Below are 23,325 nucleotides of genomic sequence, written 5' to 3'. Positions count from 1 at the left end.
CGAAGATGAAAAAGAAGAGACAATTATAATGGCCACGGGCATGGAGACGGGCCTAATACGAAGCTAAGGGACCATAAATAGCGCTAATAGTATTGTCTGCGCATTAAACCCGTGTAAACGCGGGCGGAAGCGGGTGAAAAGCGAGGGAAGGCCAACGCTAAAGAGCCACCTAACCATAATAACCGCCTACATACCCCGGCAAAATTACCTTTAGGTCTATTTGCCCCCTCCCCCTCCCTCCAGAAACCGGGGGTTACGTCAGCTGTGCACGTGTGCGACCAATACGTATATCCGTTTCGTTTCGAACATCCCCCTCCCCTCCCTCCTCCTTGCTACAACCACCACCCCACCAACTAGTTGTTCTGCGATCGCGCGTTATGTGTCGCTGCGTACGTTTACGTGTACCTCGTGTACGAGTACGTCGATCTACGTGCGCCGTCTAATCGCTGCCGCATCCCTAATGACGTTGAGGTTATGTCAATCAAATTTTCCTCCCCCTCCTCCTACTCCTTCTTCTCGATACTTTTCAATTCCTTTTTTTTCTGCAACGTCATTTGAACGTTTCAAAAGAATTTTGAATTTGTATCTTATTATTATATAATAATTGCGAGATTTAGGTCAATCATTTCGTATCACAAGTCTTTCGAATATTCGAGAAATTTGCATCTTAAAAGTTTGATTTCAAGCGTAATGTTGAGATTATTCCTTTCCATCTGTTGTTTTTTAAAAAAGAAAAGGTTTCTAGTTCTACGTTACTGTCGCGTAAGCATTATTGATCACGATACACTACGATTCGTGGAACAAGAGAAGTGGGATTAATTACGAAATTGAAAAAGTGGAATTAAATGGAAAAATTCGATGACGATGCAAAAAGAATGATGGATATAGGACGAGAGAGATTCGTGGAAATCGAAGGCACGGGTTTCCCCTGTAACGCGTCGCACGTCCTCATTGCTATAAACGCATCGCCTGCGTCTGAACGCATGCGTTTTAGCGTACACCGTGGTCGGTCAACAACGATCACATCGTATGCTCGTTGTTCTGAGAAACGAAAACGCGACTCGAGCCGTTGTTTCGAGAGATCGAATTTTCCTTCAGAGATTTCGAAAACTTTCGACAGCGCCCCCCAAGATAAACTCTTTCTCCTTTCAATCGTGAGAAAGATATCCCGTTACATATCGAATTATAGACTTTCAGAGCCAGTTACGTGGAAGAAAATAGATATTAAGAAGGAAATATAGCGCGAATATCGATGTTGTAAATCTACAATGCGAAGGGTCGAAGACTAATTCAAGTTGATATAAAATTTGATTGATTGTTTTCTTCTTTTTTCGAAAGTTTGAAAAGTCTCGTTTCTAACGTTATACACATTATGTCATGGCCAATATAATTATTCTATATCTGCTCCCTTTTCTTCTCAAACACAAAAGAAAGTTTTATATTATATACAGTAACAATAACTCGAGTAATTTAACTCTTGGAATATAGATTGCGTATATGGATCCAAATTTATTCAATTTTCATTGCGCGATCGATGAGCGAATCGAGTCAAAAATAATTCACATTACGAGTAACTGTAAAAACTTCGAGTGCTTTTTTCTTTAAATTTTCCTTTAATTTATTGGACCAATGTAGGAAAGTGTTAACAACAAAATACACGATTAAAAATCACGCAACGAATCAAGTTTAGGATATACCACCAATAATATCAATAGCATCGATGCCAATGTCCGTCGACATATGGGACGGTGTAACGAATTACCTCCAAATATTTCCTCGAGGCAAACTTAACGCTTCTCTAAGCAAGCTGGCTGTAAACACGCGAAAGAGAGGCACAGAGAATCGTCCATCCTCCGCAGCAAATATTTGCCGAGCTTCCAGCCGCGTAGAAATCAACTTGATCAATCATCGCGTGTATAATAAATTAATCCAATCACGACTTACGCGCAACGAGCACAAAAATTTGTATTCGAAATCGATATTTATATTACCCTCGATTCATCCGTGCGTTCACAAGAGAGAAAGCTTGCTGATTCAGAGCTAAGATAAGGGGGACAAAGCAGCATTGGCGATGGAAAAAAGAAAGAAAGAAAAAATGAATGAGAGAGGGTCCGAAAGGAGGACGACCCAAGGCTGAGTAGGGAGAAAGAGACTTCCTGGCAGGCAGCTAGCTTCCCCCAGATTGGCGAGTGCTCAAATAGAGGTTGGAGGATAAAACTGTATAACTAATAGCTCGTAACATCGGGGCAAGAAAGGGTAAACGAATGAGCGCGACTCGTCTGGCGCCTCGGAGGAAACGCTGTTGTGAAACTCGCGGCCACGATTTCGAACGAACCAAGAGACCAAAGAGAGGGAATCGAGAAAGAGAGAGAGAGAGAAGACGGAACAACGTCATGGCCAGACGCCGGAGACGTCTGACTTGACCCACACCCACGCTCCTTGCCGCACACGCGATTTCTAAAGAGATTGCACCAACCGGTGCGGATACGTTTCCATTTTTGCATTTTTGGGATAAGATTAATCGTCCGGTCCTGGCTGTTGGGATGGAAAAGCGGTTCATTTTCCCGACGGCGAGAAGGAAATCCGAATTCGATTGATTTTTTTTTAATCCTGCAGAGGTGATCAAAATTTTTGATTCGAAGAAATTCGAAGAAATCGAGGAAAAATAATTATATATGAAAGAGTTAAGAATTGTACAAATTCCTAATTCGGGAGAAAGATTAACGTGGGTCTTTGGAAAAATTAGGAAAATTTTTTCCATTAAAAAAAGAAAAATGAATAATCATTTATCATTTTCTCGTTTCACGCCCATTAGACACGCGAATTAAATCGAATTTCCACCCTCCCTCCCCGACATCTCTAAACGTGATTCGATTATTTCACAATACGTACAGAGTCGTACCAAAGACGAACCACTTCAATACGAGTGACCTATTTTCACGTTGGCGAGACATCGCTGCTCGATTCTCCTATTGAGCATGACACGTAACCAAAGACACGGCCAACGTTGCTTTTTCTCTTGAACATTTTCCCCTACACACGTTTATGCACATTGTACATATATATATACATATACGTTTATAACGCGCGTGGCACCTCGAGGATTACGAAATCCTACGTGACTCGGGGTGGCGAGGAGCAAGGGGAGGGGGAAAGGGTGGAGGAGAGAAAGGTTTCATGAATCAGAAAATAAAGCACGAGAGGCGGTAACGGTCGTTTCACGTATTCGAATGGATGATTTGGTGACTGCCGCGAATGAATGAGTGGAACACGCGACCGTGAAAGAACCGTTCCAAGAAGCTCGCGTTCATTGATAAGGAGAACAGATTAAACATTTCGCCCTCGCCGTTCCATGGAAGAATGCTAATTAGGATATGCAAATTCGGTTACACGTATTGTTCCCAGAAATTCCATTCCGGGCGTAACAATTTTTGCTTGTGTCGATGGGTTGGCGCATTAGCGCCATATTCGTATTCCTCTAGAAATTTCCAAGAGATACGGAAAAATATTCCATCATTGAAATATTTGATGATTAATTATTAATACTTATTACGAAAAGTTGAATGATACGAGGACGTAATTTTTGATAGATTTAATCTATGCAGATTGTTATTTGCTATAAAAAAATGATTAAGTTATTCATAGTAAGAAATTATTAATTTACGTAATACGTAAGAAGTGATATTTTTCTATTTATAATTTTCTCCTAAAAAAAAAAGAAAATTAATTAACCTCAGGAACTCTCTGCACTTATGTTCAAAAATTAATAACACCAAATTATATCCCTTTCCACGCCATTCCAATTTTTATACACAATATTTTTTCGCGTAACCAATAATAACTACTAATCTAACCAAGTTGCTTAAAGTATTCGTGTTACGTGACTTACTTGTATAATTTTATACAAATATATCAAATACCTAAAATTAGACACTTTTGCAATTGTACTTCAACGTGTACAATAGCGAGATTAAAAATTTAAAATATTCTAAAAAATTTCTGCGCCTCAAACTACAATTTTGATAATCTGTCTATAACTGTTCCCCTTCGCCTGTCGATCTCGCATTAAAATCGTACAAATGCCCATTTTTATTACATCGTATCATAGCATCAAGATCTTGAATATCAACCTTAAAAAAAAGAAAAAAAAGTAAATAAATCTGGCAAATCGTTACACGAACAATGGATAATCTCCACGAACGTTTGAATATTACAACGAGCCATTAAGTGAACTGCGATCGCAAAATTGGTACTTACGGTAGCGCGTGTGCCAAACTCGTTCCCGTAGCGGTTCTCGCTAGTCTGACCACGCACGTACTTGTACTACTTAAAAGACTAGACGTGCCAAGCACTGCTCTTTCTACCACATTTTCCAACCGTATAACATTTCTCGTATCACATTTGATAGACCGTATCCATCGTCGTTTCGCTGTGTTTAATAGCTTCGATTCCACTCTTTTTACCAATGTATTATTGGCTCGTCCCAATAAACTCTTTTTCGTTAATTTACACGATCAAGACTCGAGATACGAGGCTTTTCAATAGTACGTTAAGTATTTTCTTTTTTCACAAAATTTAATATTGCTTCGATGATTGTCCACGAAGAATTAGTAGAAAAGATATGACAGAGTTTTATAAATGTGATAACGATCACTAATCTGCAAAAAAGTGAAATTGTTAGAACGATATTCCGCACTATCCTCGACAACTTAACTACCTTATACAAAAATAGACGAATTTTAAGATTTCTGTCACGATCAATTGGCGACGAAATCTATTATTACACAAGACGAATTCCAGGGAACGGATATATCGGATATACAATTTGAATAAATAAACGCTATTCGACGTAGACAACGTAGATCCTTGAACTATAACATTCCAGCACGAACGATGCAAGCTCGCGCCCGGCCTTCGATGGATCGCGATTCTAATTGGAAGCGCAGCAAAAAGCTGCGAACGATTCGTCGAACGCGTTGTGTCAGAGACAAATACCGATATTACATCGTTTGAACCGTTATGACATCGTGGGCAAACAATTATTAAACGGAGGGAGGAGGAAGAGAGGGAAATGATGTATTTAACCGCACGTTAAATGTTCTCGTTCTTTTTTTTTTCTCCTTTCGATATACGAGGCTGAGAACGCGATTCCAAGTGAAAACTGGCTTAGTTGACGCGCGATAAATTACCGCTGTTTAAACTTTCCATTCCACGGCCTAACGTGGGATGAATTACGAGGCACGCGAATCGGCCTTAAGGCTGCTTCTCTCTCGCGGCGACACACTTTACAACTTCGATCGAAAAGCGTTGTCTTTTCCACAACGACGACGAAAAGTGGAGAATCTTTGATTTGATGGATTTTTCGCTGCCTGTTTTTATTAATTATATTGTTAATCAAATAACGAATTTTTTAAATGGAGAAAGGAACAAAGTGGAATATTTTTCCATCCTTTTCACTCAGCTTATCCTTCTGATCCATGAATGGTAGTAGCTTTGTGAAGATATTCAAATAATTTGCTTGTTCTTCGAATACGACCGATACAAATTAATTGTATCAAAGAAAAGAAAACGAAAAATAAATCTTGATAATAAATTTATAGTAATTATAACAACAAATCTAATTATCGTTTTATTTTATACAACAAGCATTCGAATATTTTCATCGTATTCATAGATACGGGTTTACAAAAATTCGAATTGATCCCTCAACCCCTTAAAACCCCTATTCACAAGAACGAATAACCGCTTCTCTCTTCTAGCTCAATCTCGACGACAAAAAAAACGAAAACTACCTCCCTCCTCGACCGGTTTATCTTTCTTATCCGTCAATGTATTTATACCGCAGAATGCCAAGCTCATTTCCTTACTTTAGCTTTATAAATCAGGGATGGCGCCCTTGTCAATAGTAAGGTCAAACGGGGCGACTGGACGTCTCCAGTATTTGCCAAGTGGCACGAGCCAAGATAAGGGGTGAAAGAGAAGAAAGGGGCCAAGAGAAGAAAGGAGGGGACGAACACACGCGCACACACGCAGCAATGCACGCAGAGCTCTCCCTCTTTCGCCCATTGATCATCGCCAGCGTGCTTCATCCCTCTCTCGAGACTCTCCATCGAGCGATATTTTCGAGAGTAATAATAATAACGAAATGGGGAAGGAATATTGGTCTCAGATGTTAGAGATGTTTAGTTTAGTTTTTCGAAAACTAGGGGGGGTAGTCGAATTTGTGTCGTAATGGTGGTGACCCAAATATCGTTGGTGAGGAAATAATTTAATGGATTTGAAGATATTGAGAAGTGGAAAGGAACTCTGTTACCGGGAAATATAATTTGAAATTAATAATTTGATTTCATTTGTGTGTTTCTAACTATTTTTCTAATGAAATAATTTACCAGTGATGGCAAGAGAATTTGTTTGTCTATTCTATTGAACGTAAATTTGTAATTGTAATGGAACGATGAAAATAAGTAGGTTGGTTCCTTTCTTTTCTTTTCTTACTCTTATTTAGCTTTGTATCTTTGATTTCGTTATACGTATATCAAAATATTTTTATTTATTAATAAATAAATAAGTAACAAATATTAAAATATGAAAAGTAGATTCATTTCCTTTATAAAAAATCTAACTTAAATTTGAGTTAATTTAATAGGTATAATTGATCAAAGACATTAAGATTTAAATTTGGCGATATTTTTATGAGAATTATATACCGTAACAGTAAGTCATAACAATTATTACCGCAGAGATAATTATATGGCGTACAAAGGATTAATTTGTGAAGATGGCTTACAATGTTTAATTTTCCATTTAATAATGAGAAATTCCTGTTCTCTAATTAGAGCTATTACATACATATCTAGACTTAGTTTAATATTTACATCTAACACAGAAGTTTCAAAAATCGAACTAATCAAATTTTTCTAAATAAATCCTTTTAAATATATCACTAAAACCTTAACGAATTGATCCGATATCGATCAATTTACTGATTGATTCTTTCATAACGAAACATTTATAAATTTCATGATTTTTCTTATAACGTTACATACTGGATCACGTTTTGAAAGAAACTTTGAACCTTTTGCCATTTCGAGAATCGAGTAGGTTTTCCACGCGTAAAATCACGCAGAACTTTCTATCGAGGCCTTTGACACCCACGCGTTATTCGCAAACAATGATATTTATTCTAAAACGTTCTTCATCACCCAATCGAATAGAACTAGCCTCGAGACACGATTGGATAATTATGTATCAATATTATTTAAAATGATTATACAAACAAAATTTTTATTATTAAATATTTTATTTCGCGCAACTATTTTTCTCATGTTTGGGTCTAATAAGATAATATTCACTTTTCTGATAGAAAATTTGCTTTTCCTGTAATAAAAGAATTTTGAAATAATGATCTATTCCTTCCATTCAAATAAATATAAATACTTACGTTCTAAAAACGTAGTGTAATATTTTTTTTCATCGTTTCCCTTTTAAATTTCTCAATTCTTGATAAAAAATGAGGTAAAAAATGAGGTCGTCTTCCTTGTTTCAAAATTAATCAAACGCTTGACGAATAAATAAATATATCGATACTTGATACTTCAATCACTCGATTATTATTTGTTTTCGAAGTGCTTCGTTTCATATTTCAGATTAAAAAAAAAAAAAATGTCCTCAAGGTTGTTCGTTACAACAAAAAGATTCTAATATATCCCGTACACACATTGTATCATTCCATCTAACGAAACTACGACGCCAATTAGGTTAAACGAATGAAGCGACTCTGACCGTGGATGATTAAACGCACGCACACGCGATATTATCGTGGATCGTAAAAGACATTGGCCACGATGCGGCATGGCCAACCCCGGGGCAAGCTTTATTATGTACGAAGGACATATATATTTACGCCCTGGCTCGGTTCAAAGCGTGTGCACGCACGCTTCCACTCTTGGTCCACGGTGAAACTTTCGCGATATCGATCTAACCCGATCGTTGTTGATATAGGACAGAACCGCGAGGTTCGTGCCTGCTTTTCAAATTATTAAATTTTTCGTTGCTATCCTCAACCGGCTCGCGTGTCTGGAAATCGCGCACCCTCCCTCTGAAAAGCGTTATTCGCTCGTTATTTGAAATTCGAGAAATTTCGAGATGGTATTCCGAAATTTTTAATTACCTCGAAATGCAAAATCGAAGAAACGAAAGAAATTCCATATTGCGATCCGTCATGGACAGCCTTTAATTTAACTTTTCGCGAACGATCGAGTCCCTTTGTCCTAAATTTAACTCGTTCTCTAAATTGATACGATTAGCATGCTTTCGTTTTCTGTATTTCTTTGGTGTGAAATGAATTTCTGGTTGATTAAATTTGGCAAATGAGGATATGTTTTTTGTTACGTTCGTCACGTGGAAATATGTAGAAGTGATAAATGATTAATGGAGAATTACGCAAGGGTAGTTTGATTTATTAGTAGTAGTTAATAGTCACGTGGCGCTAGTATCGTAATAACGTTAACGAGCTTTTACGAAAGATCTTGAAAGATTGAAGATAATCTGATTCGAAGGTAGACGGTTGTAATAGTTTGTGAGATATTTAGCATTAAAATTATCTTCTTTCCTTATATTCCGCGAGCGAGAATGTTCTCTTCTTAATTAAAATGTCCTATTTAGCATTTCGAAACTGAACCGTGCAAAAGTTCATTAAAAAGTCAGCGTTATACTTGGGGACCTCTTCTCGTAAGTGGAAATGTAGCCTCTTGTAACTATCAATTTCTCTTTTTCTTGAAAAGAAAATTCTAATTGAGATAATTGAAAACTCTAATTGAACATTCTTAAACATATCTTTAAACAATAATGATTAATTGTTTATGAATTTAATTCACGTCTCCGTTTCTTACGAATTCCTCCAATTTATCCCTGTTTGGCAAAATACAAAAGCAAAAAAAAATAATAAACAAACGATTAATAATCACGAGCAGTAAAATACTCACAAATATAAATTTATCGTTGTTTCATTACGAAAATAAAAACCTCCGTTTTCCTTTCTTGCGTGCAAAAGAATTTTCATCGACATCAATATCCAGCTTACGCCGTCAAAAAGATGTACAATTTTCTTTCTTTCTTTTTTTTTTACATATCCAATAATAACTCAAAAATGTATCTACCCTCCCTTCTCTCAAGATCCTCAATTATTACCAAACAAAACAGAAGAGGTGGGAGGGGGAAGAGAGGAAATCTCGTTCAGAAGAAGTTGTTCAGAGGAAAAAAGCCCGTGGAAAATATACAGGCAAGTTTAATCCCGTTATAAGCAAGCCCCGAGAATAGAGGCCCGACGTCGTTCGAAACGGCGGATTGAGATTCTTTCGGGAAGAATAGCCGGAGAAAATACACGGAAAGGTGGATACCTGGCAGCAGCAAGTGACTATATATCTATTGATCGTTCATTCATGCTGCCCTTTCGGCCCCTCCTCTCGCCTGTCCTCCACTCCCCACCACTTCGCCCTCCTCCATCCTCGTCTCGTAATCTCCTCTCGCTCTACGGGCGTCACAGCCAGTCCTGCCAACCCCGCGGATCCAAACTCTGCCCGCTCGCACACGTGCCGCGCACGGTCTCGTTCCGCCACTCCTACCAACCTCTCCCGCACGTTGAGAGAAAGCCTACCTAGGCCGGTCCCAGGAAAGCAATCAGCCACGACAATCGGCCTGATACGAGTCGACGTAACACTTTCGTCGGAATTTCGACCCAATTTCGCGGGTTTTTATCATCAAGGATGAGGAGGAGGGTGAGGGAGAACACGTTGCTGCGCCACGGGGGTTGTCCTCCTTCTCCCTCTCCAGAAACACGTCCGATCCAATTTTTGGGTCGTCAACTAGGCACGAGATTTCTTTGTCGGTTGAGAATTCGCCTAGATAAGAAACTTTCGGTCTTCTTCATCCTATTTCCCTCTGTCTCTCTCTCTCTCTCTCGAACCGAATCGAACAATCCGGGAATATAGGAGACAAAGGGAAAGAGGGGAGGGGTGGATTCTCGAGTCGAAGCCGGTAAAAATTCACGACTCGACGAGGAGACAGATACGTGATAGAAAAAACGTTTTTTTCTTTTTCTCGGTTCGATATTATCGACCGAGATTCGAGCGTGTGTCGGTAAAGATCGATCGAGTAGAGATTGGATGCACGAGGGACGCGATTAGCCGAGCGAATGGCGAGACGACACGCTTCCTATTATTTAATTGACATTACGTAACCTATAGCTTTTACGTGACAAACCGATCCCACGGATCTCTAATAAATTAACGTCCGCGAGGACGCTCGAACAGGGATCGTCGACCCCCCTTTCGAGATTCTAACTTCAAGTTTTAAGGAACGCGAGATAAAATTGGAATTGAAATTCGAGTTCGTTTTATTTTGTGCCGGAAAATGTATGGAAATTGCATATAAAGTAAATTAGCATGTACAGTAATGGCTGTTAGAATTGTAACAATCTTCATTTTTTAAGCATTTTATTCCGTTCGTATTATTATCTATTGCGTATGCGCAATATTTAATCAAGTTAAATAATTTTAATTTATTAAGCGGATGCATTGATATTATTGAGGAAACGGACTAATTGTTTGAGAAAATTAATTTTTATGCAAAAGTATTCCATATTCTATATAAACTGTTTGTGTAGCTGTGTTATTTTTAGTTCCATTCCAGTATTGATCTCAGAAAATAACAAGTGTAAAGAGATTCCCAAATGATTTGTTTGTTTCTTAATCTTTTTCCATAAATATTTATACTCTTTTATTGATATTAATAATTGATAAAAAAGAAACTTTCTAGAGATTTTAAGAGATTTTAAGAAACGTCATCTTGACGTTTATTTTATACAAGATAATCCAATTCAAAAAAATCTATCGTGACAATTTGAACGCTGCTTAAAATCTGAAATTCTGAATTAACCATTTCGATTTATTGGTACGCGATCTTAGAAATTCAAATTTCGTTTATTCTTAAAGATATATGGAATAATGATTGCATATGAATTATCATAATACGTTATCATAATAATTTGCTTAGAAGAAGGTTTTCACTATTTCACGGAGTGAGCAAAACTTTCTGCGTATAAAGTTTCTAACTCGAATTGCTTCGAGAGCAAATTTCGATATCGCGTTCGACACCTTCTTGACATCGTCTTAAGAACAATTTGACGTTCAACGAATCGCTATCTCTCTTCTACCATTTTATATGTGTATATAAAAGATTCGTAGAATATTCATTTTTTTCAATAACAGATAATTTCAACTGATAATATTCTTATGTTATTGGTAGAATATTTATGCAAAATAAAATTTGAATGAATATATTCGATTAAAGGAAAGAAAAGATTTTCAAGTACCATAATGAGTAATATATTTTGAATATTTTATGTTCTTTTTCGTATCGTGCACAACAACTAATTAAAATATTAACGATCATGTGAAACAAAATGAAAAGAAAATTAACGATAAATTAAAAAATTTTTAACTATACGTATTATTTATTAAAAAACGATGAGATAAGAGAAAAGAGATTAAAAAATGTCAAGAGACTTGTTCATTTTGCATTAGATTATGCAAAATATATATAAATTATGGTAAAAGTAGAGCTATCTTGTTTCATTTGATTATTGGATTAAATTAAATTGCTTGTAACTTGAAAAATAAGCTTAAACAAATATTTTTCAGCAGCCTTTAATTCCTAGAATATCATTATAAATATTCTATCCGCGGAATTATTATTCTATATGAATAATATATATATATCATTTCAATGATCAAAATTCTACTATCCTCATTTATATTATATTTTTTTTTCTTTCAGTGAACAATGAATAAAAGTACAAACGTTACAAGAAAAATGTACGAATAAAATTATAAGCCAAAAACTACTAAAAGAGAAAGAAATAAAACAAATGATAGATCGTGAGAATAATGGAACAAATAAATAAATAAAAAAGAACGATTACAATTACGTGATCCAAAAAAATAAATGAAATTGCTGCAATATAAATCGTTGAGTAACGGATTTTAATTCTACCAGACATTGTCAGACGAGATTTTTCCAGGATGCACAAGATGGGATGCCGATTTAAGATCGAGTCGAAAATAGCGAGGCGACGTTGAAGGCAATTTCGGATAATAGCTCGTGCCGGAAGAAGAAAATGGAAGAAACCGCTTCGATTCGGTCGCCGACCTTTATTTTTCGCGATATCTACGAGAAACAGGCGTAAAAAAAAAGAGAAAGAAAAATACGAGTTAAATGAAAATTAGAGTGAAAACTTGGTCGTGTGTCTATGGACAAATGGTCACGGGCCTTTTAATGAAAGCGATAAATCGCTCCGTATAAAATAAATTCCTGATGCAGCGCGCCAAATTAACGAGAAGTGGACGATCCTTTTTTTTTTTTATGTGTTATATTTACGACTGGTGGGAACTCTGCAAGAAAGATGACACCGTGTAAATTAACACCACGATTTCCTCTTAATTAATCTTAGAAGTTCTTAATTCAAAATCACGTTCTTTTGGTTGTTCAATTTCGAGCGTGAAATATAGTAAACGCGAATGGTAAAGAAATTGGAGTGGTGTCTGATCACTCTCGGAGATTTCTACTGCGGTCAAACGTTACTTAAAAGTCTCAAGTTCAAATTAAACGAGTTAAATTAATTGATTTTGATTAATTCAAAGATTTGTTCGGATTAATTGATTAATTATATTTTCATTCTATATATTCATACCTGATATTTTTGTTTGTGATGATACTTTGATCGTAAAAATTTAGAAATTTTTCCCTGTCTTTTGATTTATCGCAAGTGTAATTATTTTTCGATATTGTAATTAATTGGCATCGATTGAAGCCAAATAATTGACAGCTTGGTCGAAGACCATATTGTACCACAAATTCATAAAAGTGAGTGATTAACTTTAATTGAATCTTCAAAGGATATATCAAGCAAAGTGAAATAAGTAATTCATATTATTCGAGTTGAATTATTTGAATTCATGCAATTTAATTTAAAAAGTATTAAAATTAATCGAATATTTCTTTCTCGAGTGGAAAGAAAGTATTGTTGGGAATTTTTACTGCAAATGAGTATTCTTTAATCCTTATTCAGATGATTATACAGTTGATTCAAAGAAGCTGGAAATTAAATAATTTGAAATTTTCATTCAAATTATTGTGTTAATGTTATTTGTCACTTCAATTTTCAAATAACTTAATTTAGCAGATAGATAAATCCTAATATGACATCGAAGACGATTATATTTATTGGAATAATAATGAAATTTCTATCATTACGATCTCCTAGTTCAATCTTACTTCAAATTAATAAAAATTCACCATACAAATTTATAATCCTATCGTTTCGAATTCATTCTTCCCTAATTTTGATATTTTATCACATGACGATTATTTATCAGATTGAATTACTCATAATATTACTCATTATTTACATAAACTCTCTCTCTTTTGTAAACAAATTTATAAATCAATATTCTTGTTCACATAAATGCAACCTAAAGGTACACTTAAATCAAACGAATAAGGACAAATGATGGAGCAAATGAAACAATATTTCTTAAATTTACATCGAAAAAATTCTAAAATGTTGATGACGAAATAATTCATATTGGAACACGTGACATTATGCCCAATAATTGCACTCTTAATAACGTTTGAAAACAAAACTCTGAAGAATTATTTTTCACGTTACGAGAGTGAAAGTTATTTCATTCTCAATGCAGAGTCCACTTGAGAAAAATACTCTCGAGAGTTGCTCTCGAATATTATTTTTTTTTACTTAGTCGATATTCCATTATGAGCGAAATTTACTCTCGAACAATCATTCTCAAAGGAACTCGTCCACTCACGAGAAAATACTCAATTCTCAAAGATCTTACCCTCGAATATATATCTTTATATCTTTTCGAATTTTCAATTTGGCGAACGAAACGCAAAACAGTCGAAAGAAACTTATTTAATTTCATTTAATTTTACTAAAGAGAAAAGGATTCCCCCGTTTAAACACACTTTTAAATGTAAATCGAATTTTTATTAGAGGCGCATCAGTTCGGAGTTAATTTTTTTAATCAATAAATAGAATACTAATCAAGATACTAATGTTGTTATTGCACATGAAAAAAAAAAGAAACTGTCATTTTTCGCTCAATTATTAATTAATATCGCTGTGGAGAATCGGCAGAATCAGATTCTGCTTTTAAACATTGCAAATTTTACGATAACACCAACGTCTCCACTCGTCTCTCCTCGTTTTATTTTTTCATTATCGAGCAGGATTAATTTAGAAAATATTCCATTACTCTTCCATTTCGCGGAAAATATAATGCAAAGAAGTTACGTTCAAAGGCTCGATCCATTAAGTGACACATCAGAACCTAATCGATATGATTAAAGCGTAAAAAGGGGACAGACTGTATACCTTCGCTGTATGCCCCTATCCTTAAAGCTCGAAGATTCCTTCTTCGAAAAAATATTCACGCGCGTTAATCGCCATTCCATTCAATCCAAATCACTTTTCTACGCGTGTACTTTTTACTCTTTCATCCGTTTCGCTCAATTTTTCTTTTAGTTAGATACTTAAATTTTAATAACAACTGTGGAAATCCGTTTCGCTCTTGAAATACCATATTTTGTATATTTACAGAATACAAGTATAAAATATCTTGTAACCCAGTTTTTATTTAGCCAATTGTGTCAATTAACTCATAGTTTGCCGGTCATGGGTTTGTCAAGGAAGGTGATCGAAAAGAAAGATTCAAAAACCGTGTTTGCCATGGGATTCGTCGCGTCCCCTTTAAATGGCCGGCCGCGTTGCATTCGTGAACACGAACAGACAGCACGGGCTGATAAGTGACGCGATGAAAGCTCGATAAGTACTCGATGGAATAAACGGGGCCAACACGATACGACAAACACACGAGGGGGAAGGAAACGATCCACCAGGGTATCGCGTATAATTTTCTTTCTACGAATACGCCATAACTCGAGACATTGATGACTCGTTACGCGGAGGAAATCGATGGACGAAATTAGAATGTAAAAGTTTCTCGGTAATTCGAATTGTCGTTTTTCTTGGAAGAGATTTTCTGTTGCTTCATTATTGTATTGGTATCGTTATTAGAATTTTATTAATCCTTTGAATGTTGGATTTTGTTATTTTTTTCTTTGAGTTCGATTATGAATATATGATAATATATATAGTTGAAGAGAAGATTATTGAAATCGAACAATGTGTGGAATATTTTGGCTATCGATGCACGTATATATAGGTTACCTTTTAATTTCCAATGTTGCATCAGTTATCTCGAATATGTCAAAGCTGCGAACATCGTATTTACTTCACGTTTTGCTTTAAACGTGATTTAAATATTTACGGATAAATATTATTCGATAATATTCTAAGGGCATTGAATAGAAGTAATAAGAATTCCGACAATTTTACTTTTATATTACATCACACTCTCTAAAATATAGCTGATATCAAACAATTTTCTCGCTCAACCAATAATTTTGAACGAAATCGATTCGCAACGTACAATCGAGATCAGCTTGATGCAAACGTGGCTTCGAGGATCGAATATTATAGACACATCTATTAAAAAGGTAAATAATTCAGATCGATTCGATATCATTAACTTCAACTTTAACTTCGTGACAAAAATATGACACGCGAATTTTAAAATATTCAAGTCAGAATTTTTTCGGCTTCGAAGGAACGAGACATAACCAAGAACGTGCCGGTATACTCGAACTGTTTATACAGTCAAATAGACAGTATAACCGATTGATACTTTACGTACGCTGATACGCTGGTAAAGAGGTCAAACGGGGAAACAACACCGCATCGTTAATTCGAATTTCTGAAACGATCACACACGAGCAACAGTCACGAGTCATCGTTAATCGTAATGCCAATCTCGCGAGCATACGTTACACTTATTATTTCGGCATCGTATGAAACTGTAACAGATAGAAAAAGACGAAACATTACGTGTACTACATATATATATATATACACACTCGTGTCGAACGAACACCGATGTCCGGCTTCCACGTGAAGTAGGTCAATTTCGTGAACGGCTCCATCGAAAACACCAAGGTTCGAATTAAAGGGGAATAGAATAACAGAAGAGCGCGTCACGAAAGTGATCTGCCCACCAACTTATAGGTTAGAAATTTCGACGCGCACGACACGACACGACACATCGCAATCGCGGCGTGAACGAAACGAGCGAGTCGAATCACCGAGTCCGAGCGAGAGAGAGGCGTAGATAAGGTGTTCCATGTAACGAGGCGATTTCGCGATGAAATCGGTAGGAACGAAGAATCACAGAGCCATATTCCGGTTTCGCTGGACTCACCTCTAGAGGGAGGCAGGGGCTGGTTGCGGCCATGTTCCTACATGCGTTCGAGCCTCTGCCCTGCTGGCGATTCCCTCTTCGTGCTGAGGCACCACTTTAAGAAACCACACTACACTCGACGAAAGGCTTCGCCTCCACGACGAACACAGTAGCCCTCCTCTATTTCCCAGTGAAAACGGGGAACGGAAGGGAACGAAAGAAAAAAAAAAAAAAAAAAAGACGGGGGAAAAAAATATCACCACATACCACTTTCTCTCTCTCTCTTCGATATCCTTTTCCCTTCTCTTCCTCGATTTTATCCTCTTCCTCGATTTCCCGATGCACGCGTAACTCCCGTTTTCTTATCGTTTCCTCTTCCTCTTGATCGCTCGTTCGCGCAAAAACGATCACTCGGAGAGACTCGCGGAGAGACTGGAGAGAGGGAGAGAGAGAGAGAGAGAGAAGAGAGGGGGGGAATGCCTCTTCCTCTCTCCTAAACTCTAAACTCTCTCGATCCCGAGACGACGAGACAAACGGAACCGACCACTTCTACCTTCCTTTTCTTCTTCCTCGTCTTCCTCCAGCACCTCTCTTCCTCTCCTTCTTCCACCTCGTCGCCGACGTCGTCGTCTTTCCTCCCTTTCGAGTCTCCCTCCTCTCCTCCCCTGCGGCAACACACCAGAACGCACTCTCGATCGGTCTCGCGACGAGGATGATGATTCCTCTCGATCCTCGGTTGATCCTCCTCCTCCTCCTCCTTCTCCTCCTCCTCCTCCTCCTCCCGCTGCCTCCTTCCTCGAATTCGCACCCGCACTCTTACTCGCACCTGTTCCTCTTCTTCCACCTCCTCCTCCTCCTCCAGCTCCTCCTCCGCCTCCTCGTTCGCGTCCACGTCCTCCTTTGAAGCTCCTGTCGCTCCTGTTCCTGTTCCTCCTTCCTGTCGTCGTCGTTGTCGTCGTCCTCGTCCTCGTCCTCGTCGTCCTGCTTCTCCTTCTTCTGCTCGTCGTGTTCGCCGCCGCCGCCGCCGTCAACCGCCACCACCGTAGTACCACGCTCTGGTACGCATAACAAACGCACTCGCGTCCCTCAGCGTCTCCGAGGGCGATCGAGCGGCGACCGAACGAAAACCCTTTCACCGACACCCGCACACACTCTCTCTCTCTCCCTCCCTCCCTCCCTCCCTCCCTCCTCCTCCTCTCCTCGTCGCGTAACTCCACTCGCGGCTCTCTCCTCCTCCTCCTCTCTCTCTCTCTCCCCCCCTGCCTCCACTAGATTCGATTCGATTCGATTCGCGCCCGTTCACGTCCACGCGTCCACGTCCACGTCCCACAACCACGTCCCCGTGTCCTCCTTCTTCTTCTTCTTCTCACGCACTCGCGCAACAACAACACAACGACAACAACAACAACAACAACAACAACACCACAACGATCTCGTCCAGTCCTCGAGCCGTCCTCTTATCGTCCGAGCCCCACTCGCGTTTTCGAATATGACGAATATATATATATATATATAATATGTATATATATATATATATATGTGTGTCCCAACCGGCCAGGCAGAAGGAGGATTCCGGTTGCGGACTCTACTACCTTCCAAGGGAATCTCGAATTGGCCCTTCTCTCTACTCCTTTCCCCCTTTCTCTCTTGTCCGTTTCACTCGGCCGGAAGTTCACGCACTACCTACGTTCCCCGAGCGTCGGAGCTCGTGGCCACAGCGGGACGGTCGCTCGACTACGCTCTCCTCGCTCTTCCACCACCACCTACACGCGCCTCCTCTGTCTCTCTCTCTCTCTACCCCTTACCTCCCTCTCGCTTCCCTCTCTCTTTCTCTCCGTGCCCTCGCGAGCTTCTCTCCTCCTTCCTCTCCAAATTCCGCGGTTCGGCGTTTCCGTCCCTCTCCTCGAGAGATTCCCCCTCCCTCTAGGCCGCCTCCCCTCCTCCTCCTTCTCCTCTTCCCGCAGTACCATATCCTTCTCGCTCCACATCAACGAGTTCGCGCCGGTTCCCTCGTCACGTTGCCTCGTCTTCGTCGCTCCGCGTTACACCCCTGAGTAGGGAGGCGTGCAGTCCCGTATCAACAAGGGCGAGGAGCCCCTCGAAAATATCGGAGGTATAGGATCGGTGGTGGTAATTCGTGGAATTAGCTTTTTTCGTCTGATCAAACGTTTGAAATCTTAGGATATATATATATATATATATATATATATATATATATATATATATATATATATATATATATAGGGTTTTGATTGTGTTATTATCTCTGGTTGTGTTCGATCGTGTTTGAATTTGAGTCAGTAATTATTTGTAAGTGGTAGGCAGAGAGGAGCGCCTTTTTTTCCTCTCTATTTGTTGTCATCGACAGTCGTCTCGAACTCGAAGCAAATTGGGAATAGGAGGAGAAGTTTGTAAACTAGTTTTTGCTTATAGTTCCCGCGCAACGTGTTCGACGCCTATTAGTCCGTTGGCAACGCGTGTCGTCACGCGTCCCGCTTGAGCGATTTGAATTTGAACGGTGTTCTTCGTTTGTTATGCGTAATCGAATGTAACTTCGTGGAGAGGTACAAGTCTTGCGTCCAAACGTGAACGATTCCTTTTCTTGGATGTCTTTTTAGCAAGAATTTTATAATTTGTACGATCTTTCGCTAGACAAAGGAAAGTTTAAACATTCTTCATCGTGAAAATTCTTCCTAGCTCTTCCAAAAGAATAAATCGAAAGAAAATTTCGTCGTTGCCTTTCCGTGTTTCCTTCGGAAACGGAGGGTGGATAGTATTTTACGATTCGAGGATATTTCGTGTTTCATCCGAGACGGATGATTTCCCCCGGCGCGTTTTCGAAAAAAATAATCATTATCATAAGGCAGGGAGCAGGTGTCGGATCACCTGGTGTGCGTAAGAATTCGTGACCGTAAATGAGCTCTCGCTCCCTCGTGGGTGTGCGTCGGACCGATACAGCGTCGAGAGGCATGCGCCGCTCGCGCTCGCGGCCAGGGAGGGAAACGAGCTTTCGGGGTGCATGAACGTTCCTTGCAGTCCCGGCGCCCCGTCCACCCTCCTCCGCCTCCTTCGAATAATTCATGGAAAACCGTCGTTCCCGCTCCCCGTTATTCGCAACCGTGATTCCAAAATCACGGCCACCATCTTTTTTACGATCCTTCACGCGCGCGCGTTCGATCAATTCGTCGGATGATCGTAGAATTGAGTCGCTCGGTTGGTTCACTGATCCCGGCGTTGCCACTGTTAATTGTCCTCGCGAGCGAAACGAGGTAACGACCGATCGTTGCGAAATGACCGCGATAAATTCCGACCTCAGCCTCTCCAACATCCCTTATCTGATGACCAGTTTTCTTCCCTTCGATCAATTGATCAACCCTCTCCTTTCGCACGCCGTCTCCTCGAGAACCTTCCTCCCTCCTCAACGCGAGTTGACCCGCAGACCTTGGATACGAAACTTTTCCAACCGCGATCGCGCCTCCTCTCCTCGAGAAATTCTGTCAAGATCTTCGCGAAGAAATCTTGCTTTCCCATATTCTAGGTTATCCTGGCTGGCATATAGAATAGCCTCGGTTGCGGTGGCACGAAATCGAGAACCGGGTTATCGATGCGGCGCGAAAACAAATGCAATCGGAGGGAAGGGAGAGGGAAGAGGGTAAGTAACGCATCGATAAATCTTTCGACGTTCATTGAATAAATCCTTATTATAAATCCTATATATATATATATACACACATAATCTCGGACGAAAAAAAGGACGGACCTTTTTTAAACTGAGAGGACAAAAAAGCTCGAGAAGAGATGCTCTCGTCCCCGAAAGAGAACCCTGCCTCTGTTCTCCTTCTGTCCGTGTACCGAGGCCGAGGAGGGGGAAGAGGAAAGGAAGGGACAAAAAAAGAAAAGAAAAGAAAAGGAAAGAAAAAGAAAGTCGCTGCGATGCGATGCACCCGGATGGCTGGCTGCGCCGCCGTTCCACGCGATTCCACGGTATAAAGGATTCAGCTTTAAATCCGCGAGATTGTAGGGAAGCTAGGGGGTGTACAGAAGGGAGGAGGGAAGGGAAGAAGGACAAAGAGAGGGAACGGGAGCGAGACAGGGCCTCGGCAAGGAGCGAGAGAGGGCAGTGGTCGAGGAGGGGTTGGCGAAGGGGGGCAGGCAGAGTTCTGGGTTTCTGGGTTCGCTACGAAGTTCGGAGGAAGGCTGCTCTGTGCGACGAATGTGGAACAGTAGGTCAGCGCACTCCGTGACCCCCGCCGCGGCCTACCCCTCTTCGGTGCATACACCCTGATGCGATACGTACGACCCTCCGATTCTCCCTCCCTTCTCTCTCTCCCTTTCCAGCGCTTCCATTTTCCCTTCCTTCTTTCGTGAGCTCCTTCTCTCTCTCTGTCTTTCACCCTCTCCGCTCTTCCTGTTATCCGCTTCCTTCTGACCGATCGCATTACCTTACGCTACGCTACTACTACTGTACCGATCGCGTGGAACGTTGCGCGAGATTAGCGATCGTTTTCACGATTTCTAGGTGGCCTCCAAGTGTGTGTAAGGGAGAGGGAGGAGGAGGAGGCTGGCTGTCTCCTCGTTTCTCTCGTTCGAATGCAGGTGATCGTCCCGGTTATTGACTTCCAACGCTTCTAACTCCCGGTGTTTTTGGCTCTTGCGCATCGTTCATCCGCCGTTCAATGCCTGGCATTGATCGTTCCTTTCTGTTATCTTGAACAAAAACATCGCGATGTTGCGCCAACCCGCATAACGTAACCGGCTCCCAAACTGGAATGGACTGTCCGAAGCTGGGCGAAAACTGGTTTGGAAAAATTCGGGCTCGGTCGAGCGGAGTCGACTCGGTCGATCGATTTATTTTTCTGCTCCTATGATTTCGCTCCCGGGATATCTAATCTAATTCGCGGGTGTTTCGATCCTCCTTCCAAGTTTTGAATAATATTTTTTAATTAATTTTGTTCTCTCCGAGTTGAACATCGAGTATATCGGGAATTTTAATACGAGAAGAATATTCCTGTATTTTTTATATTTTACTTGTATTTTTCGGGAGATAATAGGTGTTTTTACACCAGAAATAATCTTGGATCGTGCGAATTATATTTTGAACGCGCGTGGCGTAAATTTAAAATTTATTAAATTCCTTGCCTTCGAGATGCGGTGTGTATTTATATTTGATCCTCGCCGTGTAAGCAAACGAAACAACGATGAACAAACATTGCAACGAAGGAAACGTAAATTTATCATGAAGCGAAAATATCATTCGCGAAATGTTATCAAAATCGAATTTCTTGAGACGAAATTATTCTTGTTGCCGTTTCTTTTTTTTTTTATTTCCTTTTCTTCATCTTTCATTTCATTTCGTTCTTTCGCTACCTCGAAGAAGAAAAACATTACAACAGTTGTGCCACTGACAAAATACTCGCTCATTGCTTATACCAACGGTTTCAGAATTTTGATCGAGCAAAATGGAACCAGTTTATCCATCGTATAAAAAGCCAAGGGTTTACATAACTGTTATTTTACGAAGGATTTTAATAAAATAATGACACACACACGTGTAAATTTCCTTTTAAATACAATTTCTTCGGAAAATATTTTTTTACAACAGGATAATAAATCGTCGATAATAAATAAAGTTATTACAAATATTGAGAAACTTTCCATTTAATATTTCCCTTAACAAATAAACTAATTTATCAACAGAGAAATCGAATTTCCTCGATCAAGGAAAGATCAACCACCTCTATCTAACACAAGCCTATCTAAAAACCTTGAATCCATCTGTACGAATCGGCATCCCTGCGCCGCCCACTTCTCTTACCGCCTTTATTTGGGTCGTTTGGCAAACTATCGTACGCACGACTTGCCCGACCAAGACGATACGATCCAGTGCACGCGAACGCGATAAAATCAATATGTCTCCTCCCCTCGCCCTTTTCTTCACCACCCTCTCTCTATTACTTCTTTTCCTTCTTCGTTCCTTCGCCGAATTCGCCTTCGTCGCCATCGATTAAACTTGCCCAAAGTTCGACTACCAAGCTAGCCACGAGTAGGATCGATCAGTGTGAAAGAACGTAACATGTACATGGAGGAAAATCTATCTCTTCTTCTTCTCTGACCGATTTATTTACCCAATTCGTGGCGAACGATCGGCCAACATTCCAGATACACGCCATCGTTTCATATCCTCCAGGCCTGTTCTCGAACAGGAGATAAGATTCAAGCTACTCCGTTCGACCAACAGGGGTCGTCGTGGTCGATCGATTTTCCAGCCTTCCAAAAAGTCTTCTGCTTCTCTGAAATCGTCTATGATCGAAGTAAGGAAATATTCGGAATTATCGCCAATTCTTTTTATCGATATAATAATCAGAACGATAGAATTCGGATCACTTTTGATACAGGAACCTTCAAAAAGTTCATTCCAATATTGAAAGACGATTGTTATACACATGGTAAACAATGAATACATATTCGATCGATGAGAAGAAGATACAAAACACTCCAAGACAAAAGAATTTAAAGAGCCTGGCTATAATAAATATATATATATATATTCGCTGCATTATGCATGCATCTACTTGGAAGAATAAATAACTCGGTCTTAAAGGAAAGGGGGGTGCATAATCTCTTCTTACGAGTCTATTTTTATATAGACGCATTGTGTGTGTGTGTATAAAAGGTATCGTAATAATATCGCACGCTTCGAGGTACCCGCGATTTCCATGGATCTCGACGCCCCTCCAGAGAGACTATTCCTCGTGAACTATTCCTCGAAATAAATCAGAAATACAAGTACGACGTGAGTTTTCGGTGACGCATCGTAATCGCGCCCACGCGATTCTGTCGCATGACATTCTCGAGATATTAGAATGGCCCATTAGATTTTCACGGAACCGCCGTCCTTGGAATATATATATATATATTGTTTCGAGAAATCATCGTATATCCTATTATTTCT

At 39.6% G+C, this 23,325-nt stretch overlaps 1 protein-coding gene across 26 annotated transcripts in view; it reads right to left on the bottom strand.

The window, feature by feature from the left end:
* Window positions 1–23,325, bottom strand: part of LOC107997070 (voltage-dependent calcium channel type A subunit alpha-1) — a 154,926-nt gene that overhangs the window by 75,312 nt on the left and 56,289 nt on the right. The window contains exons 1-2 of one of the 26 annotated variants that reach the window (XM_062073409.1): window positions 16,641–18,122; window positions 16,395–16,488 (exon numbers count right to left, since the gene is read on the bottom strand). The exons of 23 other annotated variants lie outside the window; for them this stretch is intronic. The gene's annotated coding sequence lies outside the window, so the exon portion shown is untranslated. 2 more of the 26 variants (XM_062073410.1, XM_062073408.1) reach the window with 2 other exon arrangements.

The sequence above is a fragment of the Apis cerana genome, linkage group LG3, assembly GCF_029169275.1.
Source record: "Apis cerana isolate GH-2021 linkage group LG3, AcerK_1.0, whole genome shotgun sequence".
Classification (NCBI taxonomy): Eukaryota; Metazoa; Arthropoda; class Insecta; order Hymenoptera; family Apidae; genus Apis; species Apis cerana.
Note: the sequence above shows the minus strand (reverse complement) of the source record. Positions and strands in the feature narration are given on the sequence as shown.